This window comes from Eumetopias jubatus, unplaced genomic scaffold, assembly GCF_037043125.1.
Source record: "Eumetopias jubatus isolate StellerSeaLion01/CBP00866 unplaced genomic scaffold, mEumJub1_p1.0 scaffold_8, whole genome shotgun sequence".
In the NCBI taxonomy this organism is placed as follows: Eukaryota; Metazoa; Chordata; class Mammalia; order Carnivora; family Otariidae; genus Eumetopias; species Eumetopias jubatus.
Window position 1 is genome coordinate 682,211 of NW_028274814.1, and position 10,763 is coordinate 692,973.

Sequence of the window (10,763 nt, forward strand, 5' to 3'; positions counted from 1 at the left end):
ACTAGAATGCTACAATTACCAAGACAGTGTGGTACTAATGTAAAGATAAACAAATAGATTAATGGAGTAATAATATAAAGTCCAAAAATAGACTCACACTGATATAATTACTTGATTTTTGACATCGGCATTAAAACACTTCAAAAATGAAATAAAAATCTTTCAATAAATAATGCTGAAACAATTGGATATCAATATAAAAAAGGAAAGAAAGAATCTTGAACATTACCTGACACCATATGTGAAAATTAAATACAGAATTATCATAAACCTAAATGTAAGAGCTGAAGCTGTATAGAAACAGGAGAATATCTTTGTGACTTTGAGTTAGGCAAAGATTTCTAACAAGACACAAAGAGCTTGAACTATATAAGAAATATTCATAAAATGGACTTCAACAGAACTAAAAACTTTTGTACTCCAGAAGATAATTATAAAAAAATGAAAACACCAGGGATGGACTTGGAAAAAATATTTTCAAAATATACAACAGATTATGAACTGTATCTAAAACATATAAAAAACACTGTTAAAAAATTATTCTGCCATTTGTTAAAACAGGAAGACTGTTCAGAACTATTTCAAATGGTGTTGGGACTATCACAACTGAGAGAGATCTGGCCTAAATCTAAATACAGCAGAGATAGCTGGGGACTTACAGATATCAAGCAGGTGAAGGGGTTGGTGGATGGAAAATCACTTATGAAGGGATATCAAGGGTAGGGTTATTCTTGCTACACTGTCTGTTTAAGACCATCTTGTCTGTACAAGATTCTTGCTGAAGGCAGGCCAAGAGCTTAGACATCAAGAATGGAGGATGAAGAATTTGACTAGATAATCAAGGGTGAGCAGATATCAAAGATAGAGGATTCTCTATCAACTAATTTAGGAACATTCTTGCCACAACTGGACTGTGAAGACTAAAGATAAGGACCAAGGATGGGGCATAATCAAAAAAATAGCCAGGAGTGCCATGGCAGAGAGGTGAGGCAGAAGGAAATGTCAGGGCAGGCCCAGATCCCCAGGGCTCTCCAAGCCCCTCCCCTCCCCGGGGGCCCTGCCATGCCACCCTGGCCAGTAAGCGCCCTGAGTCAGGCCAGAGCCCCCTTCATCCCCCTCCCCACCCTTGTACCCCAGCCTTACAGAGCTGCTGAGTTGCCCTGAGTTCCCCCTGGGCCCAGTGTGGAGCAGGGGTCAGTGCTTCTCTTGGGTCTTGGGACAGGTAGGAACCCTGATGAAGGCCAGGGTCCTGATGTTGGCAGCCTGGGCAAGTGCAAGAGATTGTTGGCACCCTCTGCAGGGATGGAGGAGACCGCTTACAGGTCATTTCTGATTTTGACTTGACCTTGAGCAGGTTTGCATGTAATGGATGGACTTGTAAGAAGCGATGGACTTTTTACAACATTCTAGATAGCAGCAAGATCATCAGGGAGCAGTACTGGAATGAGCTCAAGGGGCTCCTTCGCCACTATTACCCAGTTGAGACTGACCCACACTGGACCATCATAGAGAAGTTACTTCATATGATGGATTGGTGGACCAAAGCACATGTCTCCCATGCCAGCAGAAGATTCAGAAGTTTCTAATAGCCCAGGTGGTTAGAGAATCCAATGCAATGCTTACAGAAGGATACAAGACGTTCTTCAATAATCCTCTACCAACATAACCTTCCCCTTTTCATCTTTTCCACAGGCATTGTTGATATCCTAGAGGGGATTATCCGACAGATGAAAGTGTTCCACCCCATCATCCACATTGTGTCCATAATTACATGGACTTTGAGAAAGACAGTTTCCTACAGGGATTCAAGAGCCAGCTCATATGCACAGACAACAAGAACAGCTCTGTTTGTGAGAACTCTGGGTACTTCCAGCAGCTTCAGGGTAAAACCACATCCTCCTGCTGGGAGACTCCATGGGGGACCTCACTATGGCTAATGGGGTTCCTGGTGTGGAAAGCATTCTCAAGATTGGTTTCTTTTTTTTTTTTAAGACTTTATTTATTTACTTGACAGAGAGAGAGAGAGAGCACAAGCAAGGGAAGTAGCAGGCAGAGGGAGAGGGAGAAGCAGGCTCCCCTCTGAGCAGGGGGCCCGATGTGGGGCTCGATCCCAGGACCCTGCGATCATGACCTGCGCCGAAGGTAGCTGCTTCACGGACTGAGCCACCCAGGTGCCCCTCAAGATTGGTTTCTTGAATGAAAGGTGGAAGAGTGGCCAAAGCACAACACAGACTCTTATGACATTGTGCTAAAGAAGGACCAGACGCTAGATGTGGTCAACAGACTGCTACAGCACATCCGGTACCATGGGTACTGGATAGAGACAGAGGGCTCCTGCATGTGCAGGTGTGGGGCCAGGCAATGCAGGCCATGGAGAAAAAGGAGCCTCACCTAGAGGCTGCCCTGCTGGGAGAACTGCTCCTCCCTGGGTGTACAGAGAAGAGTCCAGGGTGGTGCAGCTGCTGAATCCATGTCCCTCTCACCTCCCCCAGCACCTTCTGTTGTATTCTCCAGAGGCATGCAGGAGGCCCTGCCAGGTGGAAGGGCCAATTAGAGGAACACAAGACCTATAGGGTGTTAGTATTCTAGGGACCAATTGGTCCAAGGATTCCTTTTTCCCCAAAATTTTAAACATGGGAAGCTGTTCTTCAAATAAATTTAATGAGCGAAACAGATCAAAATTTTTAAAAAAGGAAAAACAAAACAAAAAACAAAAGGAGGGCCTGAAGAATCTATCTGAAGTTTGGTCAAAGAAAGTCTATGTCAAAAATTACAACTCAATGTTAAAAAGATAACTAAATTCTTAAAAAGAAAGATCTGAATGAAAATTTAACCAAAGATGGCACACACACAAAAAAGGCAAATAACATAAAAATATCCAATAGTTTTATTCCTTAAAAAATTCAAAATAAAACTACAGTGAGATACTAGTTCATATGTGGAGGGGTTTAAATTATAAAAAATTCAAATTAAAACTACAATGAGATACTAGTTCATATGAAGAGGGGTTTAAATTAAAGTACTGACTTAGATGTGGAGCAATTGAAACTCTTGTATTTTGCTGTTGGAAGTGCAAAATGATAACCACTTTGTAAAATATTTGGAGCCAAACCCAAAAACAACCCAAATGCCCATCAACTGTTGAATGGATAAATATATTGTGGTGTATCCATTCCATGGAATACTACACAGCAATAAAAAGAAACAAACTTGTTTGATGACAATTCTCCATGGGGTTTCTATACTTCCAGTGGCAACTCTTTCCCAGACTGTCTTTTAAAGGATGTTTGTATGAAAAAAAAAAAAAAAAAAAAAAAAAAAAACCAGCCTGGGAGAACAGAGATAGTGTCTGTATTGTAGTTTTATTTCCTGACTAACATAATGAAGATAATGTCTTCCTCCAGGGTTAAAACTAGGCAAGTTTGCTAGCAGATTTGCTGACAGATTCATAAGCTCACAGGTCTTCCCCTGTATTATAATCTTTAGTTAAATAACTTATTAGATCTGTATTCTTGAGCCTGGGTCTCTATAGATTTCTCTGAAATCTTCTCAACACAGAATTTTTAAGTTAAGTATTCCTAAGGGGGATCCTTTTTCCCCTATGAAGTATATATTTTAGTTGAATAAAGCATTTTGATTTTGTAACTGTGCAAAGTCAAGTATGCAGAGATTAGTAGGTTGTTGAAAAATTTAAAGTATTTTAAGATGAATTTGGTTAACAGAGTAACTTGGGTTTCCCACCCAACCTTGGCATTTGCCTCATTCTTCACAAACCACTGCTCTTAAATTACATGCTGTCCATAATGGACACATATAATGGACAGTTGGTCACAGCAGACAAAAACAGATTTGCCCAAACAACTTATTACATTCAAGACATTCTTCTCTGTTTATAACAAACAGAAACTTTGGCTGCATGTGACTAGTTCTGAATTTTTCCACATATTGATATTGGTTTAAAAAAAAATATATTTTTTAAGGATAGCTATAACAATAGTAATGCGATAAAATTTGATTTCACACAGTACTCTTAGGAACTAAATTATAGTAATTCTACTTTAATTTGTGGGATACCAGAAAGTTATGTGCAACTTTCCAGATTAAACCAATAGACCAAATCCTGCCACAAGATCTTGGCTTCTCTCAAGAGAGTGCAAACTCTCCAGCACGGGACTCCTCTATAAAGTAGCACTTATAATGAGAAATGTCAGATTCTAGCAATGGAGTACAATCAGAAGAAAATCTATGCTATGACTGAATAACATTGGTTTGCATTCCTGCCTTTGAATTTTTATAGTTCACATAAAAAATAACAATATAGTATCCTTGAAATGTGGATGAGTGGAGCATTGGGAAAGCTGAATGCTAGAGCCAGTCCACCCAAAAGCTAGCTGTCAACTTTGTGCCAATCTTTGCATTTTTCTTGACCTTTTCTCATCTGTAGAAGTAGAGGGTTAGAATAAATAATACCTAAGCTTCCTCTCATGCTAAAACTCTGAGGTAAAAAATTATAAGCCAACCATCATTCTTGCATTTTACATATATGAATTCAGTCCTCAGAACCATCTTATTAAGTAGGAATTATTATTATTACCATTTTACAGATAAAGAGAAATATTATAATAAAACTTCCAACTAAGAAGTAAACCTGCTAAACATATGAACATTTATTTGTGTTACCTTGGACTCTTCCCATTTCCCCCCCGCCCATCCCTATCTCAGTTTCATCCTACTTTCTCACCCTTCCACACAACCCTAAGAGTCATCCCTTGAATTGCTAAAACTTAGATGGATACAAACTTGGACAAAGTGACAGAAAATCAGAAAAGAGATGATGACTGTAGGTAGAGATTTTAGACTTACCAGCTTCTAGGACGATTCCAGAACCTGACTGCGGATAAACTCTACCATAACAATCATACACATAAGAAAAGAGGATTTATAGGGCAGGAGACAACAATAAGTCACTGGACAAAAGGAGAGCTTGGAAGAGGTGGTATTCCCCACTAGTATCTGTTTTCCTTCCACTCTCAGAATGAGGATTGTATTTCCCTGCCCGGTGGGAGTCAGGCTCGGTCATGTGCCTAGCTTTGGCCAATGAAATGTGGTAGAAATGAAATGGCAGAGTTTTTGTGGCCAGTTTGTTCTTTGCTGGGCTCACTTTTCCCACTGCCACTGTGACCTGCATGCTTCAGAGAGACTGTCCTGACTGCCTGGCTACCTGAAGAGAATGAGACAACACACTGATTATACAACCTAACTGAGAAAGCAGTCTTTGTTCTCTTCAGCACTGAGATATGAATGCACTGGGGAGAATAAGGAGGACCCAGGAAGGTAAAGGCTGAACAAATGGAGAATTGTGTCACCAAATTCACATTTGAGAGCATGGGGAGCAAAGTCAAGAGTGTCAAATGCTAAAAGAGATGGAGTTAGAGAAGACAATTGTACACTCTTTGGATCTTATTGAGAGCATTTTCAGTGGACGAGTGGGGGCTAAGTCAGACTGCAGTGGCTGGTGTCCGTGCAAACACAGGGAAATGAGAATAGTAGTACAGAGAACTTGTTAAAAAATTAAGGGAATAAGAGAGGTAAGATTACATAGGGAGATAGGGAGAGTTGGGGACCCTGGAGCAATTTGTGTACATGGGAGGTGACAGGGAATCTCATATTTACTGGGTAAGCATCATAAGGATCTGGGATTTTATCATGACAAGAGTGACTTAGAGTAGAGTGACTTAAAATGAAGGGGTGAGTTGTGTCCATGTGTAGTGCACAATCGATGATTTTTTTCTAAGCACACACATCTTTTCCGGTGAGTCATGTATATCCCTGAATGCCTCTACTACAACTAGGTCACATCTTTATAATTTGTAATGGGCTTACCTCTAGATACACAAGTGCACAGATACATGAGCCTATAAGATAATAAATAGGATGTCTACTTGTTTTTCCTTTTTTTGTTTGTTTGTTTTTAAGAGCAGGGGAGGGGGCAAAGGGAGAGAGAGAATCTTAAGCAGGCTCTATGACCACTGCAGAGCATGACACAGGGCTCTCAATCTCACAACCTTGAGATCATGAGCTGAGCTGAACTCAAAAGTCAGAGGCTTAACTGACTGAGCCACCAGGCTCCCCAATACTTGTTTTTCTTTGATATCTGAATCAAAATGGAATCCAAGAGGATCTTAAGTAAGTTACAGGCCAGTACGCAGCATGGAGTTTGAATTCACACTCCACCACTTAATATCTGTGTGTCACTAATGAAGTTACTTAACCTCTTTTTATTTCTCTTTATTTATTACCCAGTCATAACTACATAACTAACATATACACACACACTATATTCATATTATCCCATTTTTTTAAATTTAAAGCTTATTAACATGTGCCCAGAAATTTTCCATAAGGAAATCTATACTTCTTTTTTTTATAATACTTTTTTCAAGATTTTATTTATTTATTTGAGAGAGAGAGGAGAGCACAAGAGGGGGGAGCGGGAGAGGGAGAAGCAGACTCCCTGCTGAGCAGGGAACCCGATGCAGGACTCGATCCCGGGACTCCAGGATCATGACCTGAGCCGAAGGCAGTCACTTAACCAACTGAGCCACCCAGGCGCCCGGAAATCTATACTTCTTAAAATCATTTGTTCATTGGTAGAGGGTAAAGGACAGGGAAGGAAGCTTGCTGAAAATGCAAATCATACAGGACAAAAGCTACAACCAGTGCTGGTCTCCCAACCCTAATCACACTTACAATTCCAGAAAAAGCATGGGGAAGGAATTGAACGGTTTGGTTTTTAAAATTCTAGAATAGAAAGCCCCGAGGGAAAATGATGAAAAATTATTCCCCTTGTAATAATTATGCTAACATTTTGTAAACATTACAGATTTAATCATGATAGTAATAATTCCTAAAGTTTATGACATACTTCTTCCTTTTCTTAAAAACTGCTATATGACTTATTTAAAATATGTATGAATTTAAGGTAATTTTAATTTGAGGTGAGCACTTCAATTTTTTAAAAATGTGAAAGCAAAGATGAGTGGAGCAACAGCTTTGTAAATTGGTCCAATGTATATGATACTAGGGGAGTAACTAACTGGGTTTATGTAACTGTTGAGAGAACAGAAACTGACTCTTAAATTACTTTGTTTCATTATCCCAAGGATTATTATTAAGTCTTGACTTTAATAAGACTCCAATATTAGGAGAATATTTTCAATACTGCATAAATCATAGAACCATCACTATAGTTTTAATTGGAAGGTGCCTTAGAATCCCTTCTCTCTCTTGCATATAAAGACACTGAGGCCCAGAAAGAGTAAATGGGTTAGCCAGAGTCTTACTTCATAGAAAAAGATCAATTAGTACTAAATGTGAAATAAATGACCACAAATAGTTTTAATATTGCAGCATCATTATTGGTTAATTATATCATAAGTGAGGCTGTATTTATAGTCCAACTCTAGTTTCTAATCATAGCTTTTTCAGTTCTACTCTTGCCTCATACAGAAAGAGCCCCTAACTCTATGACTTGATAAAGATTCACATTAATGACAGTACCTTTTTTGTTCTGTGATTTTACCTTCTTTCTTCAGGCAAAAGTCTCTCATGAATGTCACAGGATGCTCTGCACATCTACTGCATTGAGAAGGATACTCTTCTTTCACCCAATATGCATGAGATCATTATTAACCCATGATTATTTTGAGGAAATAAGCAGAGCATGAATTATAGAACAATAAGCAAACACAAAGGTAACCAACTTTACCCACTAGTGAACAAAGCACAGAAGACAAACAGAGCGTGTAGAGGTCGAGGGACTGCCATAAGGGAGCACCAAGCTGCCTGTAATGTCAGAAAGGTCATCAGACAATGGGAGGAGATGTTTAGAACTACATGCATTCTCCTGTTTACAGTTTCTTGAAGCAAAATTTTGATTCATACAATAAATTCAACATATTTCCTCTCCAATAAACCTTTTCAAAGAGTGAAATTCAAATTACAAAGAACTATTTTATTATTATTACTTGAAACATTATAAATGGTTGCCAGTACAGAAATGAGAAGTGACATAATGACATTTGATCTATGAGCCCATCCACTGAAAAATAAAATGTCCAGATAGAAGGCATTGAAGGTATATGTGTCCTTTGTTACTTACAGTATATTTCATTCTAAATGAAACAAAGCGCTAAGGCTCATACACTGCTTGAGTGTCCCTTACAGAACGCCAATTAGCATCAGTGCCCAGTGGCAGCCCAGCTCAAGCACAGTCTATAGGCACTCACCCATTACACACAGCAGGAAGTTGTATTACTCTAAAACCACAAGCCACGGCTTTGATGGTTCAGGAGACCTTGGCCTTTTAAACGTATAAACAACCTTTCTTTTCTAATCTGGGCCATTAGAGGGAAATGCTGTGAAAGCCTGTATTCTGAAATAACCAGGTTTGCTCAGAGTCATGACAGTTTTCAATCTTGCTTCCAGTAACAGAAGAATAGCGTTGAACTAAAAATAACATGGGTGCAGAATGTGCCTTGGGCACCTACTGAGGCCCAAAGGGTTTCAGATTAATTTGAAACCAAGTGAAGGTGGATTTTTCTCTCTGCTTTGGCCCTTTTGTGGGTGTTGTAATCAGGAGGAAAATTCATCTGTCTAATGAGCTCTAGGCACAGAAAGAAAAGAAACTGTGTTCAAGACTAAAACCCTCATCAGGCAACCCTATGGCTTTTCTTTTCTATGTTACAATCAGCACTTCTCTATTGATTCTGTGCCATTTCTTGGTAAGAGTTCTTTCCCATCTGCAAAGTATTCATTTGCAATCAAGCACTATAATTAAAATTAATCAATTAATTAATGTGGATCAGGTTTCAATACTTTGGAAGGTGTTAATAAAATTAAAGACAGTTAACGAGAATCATATTCTGGATAACTGATGACACAAATTTCTTGAAGTGAATGAAGTTGTAATTTTCAGACTCATTTTATTGTTTTTTGGGTCAATCAATTGAATGGATAGAATACTCAAATAAGTCTTTGATGGTTCTGAAAAGCCCTGAAACTTAAGATATTTAAACTGTGTTTCCAAAATTAGAGCTATTTGTTTACTTTCATATCACTCCGGTATGTGTCCCACTTTCTAACATTTGCATCTACAAGAGCTTCAGTTTTGCATACGTTAAAAAATGAAAGAAAAAAATGTTACCCTGTGTCCTTCTCAAAACAGAATGAAGCATATCCAAAACCTGACTTTTAGACTTTGTAAGGGGAAGGACACAGAATAAGAGATGCAAAAGAATATATGCTCCTTTGGTCTAAATATGAGACTTCAATTCCATAACTCAAAGCAAACACTTTCCTAGGCAGGACAATGGGAGAAAGATGGAGTAGCCTCAGTAGATTAGGGCAATGGAACGATCATGGATGAATCTATAGCAAAAAGCTAGTGCATGAGCCATTGTGGATGAATCTACAGCAAAAAGTACTCCTGTCCAGGTCCAAAGATTGATCAGGTAGAAAGACAGGTATTTTACAGCTTTACTGATGTTGGTGATTTTAGTACTGTTTATTTCATTTATTAGTTTCCTTTTTATGAGCTACTTATTTCTCTCCAAAAGAGAACTTTCAAAAGAATCCAGGACTTTAAAGGGGCTAATGTATACAATTTGTTTTATGATACTAAATATACAACTTCAGGTGATTAGGGATTTTCAGAATATGTTCAAATAGACTTATCTATGATGAATTATCAATTTATGATACAGAAAAGTATTTAACCAAAGACTTAGAACATAAAATGGTCTAAGGGCAGAATATAGAACCCTTATTTTTAAAACTATGTTTGAAATTCTTTCATAAATACTAACATAATGAATATGTCTTAATCAACTTTGTATATAATGGAGTTTAATACAGTACTGACAAATAGGTGCTTGAGAAATATGTATATGTCAAGTTAAGTAATTAAATCTGTTGGTCAAAAAAATAAGAAAATAAATCTGATGATCAACATTTGTGAAATGCCTTAGCATACATAGTATTGACTTAAATTTGCATTTTCATATGCAACAAGATTTTATATCTAATATCTCATTTTTTTCAATGTCATTATTTATTCTTATAAGAACCCCTAAAAATAGGGGTTTTACTATCCTACATTGTATCAGAGTTGGTCACATATAGTCCTATAAGTAACAGTTTATGTTGACTCTATATTGAGAAAACATTCAACATTGGTTTGTTTTATGATTTCTTTATTTTCCTTTTAAATTTGATCAGAGAAAACACAGGCCAGTTAATAGACAATTTTTATTCCTTCTCTTTCCTCCAGTTAATTGAGAATTTACCATATAGTGCACACACACACACACACACACACACACACACACACAGACACCCTCTATAACTGTCTACGGTAGCAATTCTCAAAATTTTGGTCTCAGGTCCCTTTTACCAGCCTTAAGGATTCTTGAGGACCACAACAAGCTTGAGTTTATATGGGTTATACCAAGCAATATTTACAATATTAGAAATTGAAGGAGAAACTTTTTAAAAACTATATTCATGCACTAAATAAAATGATAAATATTTACATGTTAAGATGAATGACATATTTTATGAAAAATAGCTATATTTTTCAAAGCAAAAAGCTTTGGTGAGAAGAATGACATTGTTTTATAGTTTTGCAAATCTCTTAATGTCTTGCCTAATAGAAGATACAAGAGTTTTCATATCTGCTTATGCATTTAATTTGTTGTTGTTTT

General features: G+C 37.7%; 1 pseudogene; it reads left to right on the plus strand.

Annotated features, from left to right (window-relative positions):
* The first annotated feature begins 973 nt into the window (after positions 1–973).
* On the plus strand, positions 974–8,377 carry LOC114222417 (7-methylguanosine phosphate-specific 5'-nucleotidase-like; annotated as a pseudogene).
* Positions 8,378–10,763: the final 2,386 nt, after the last annotated feature.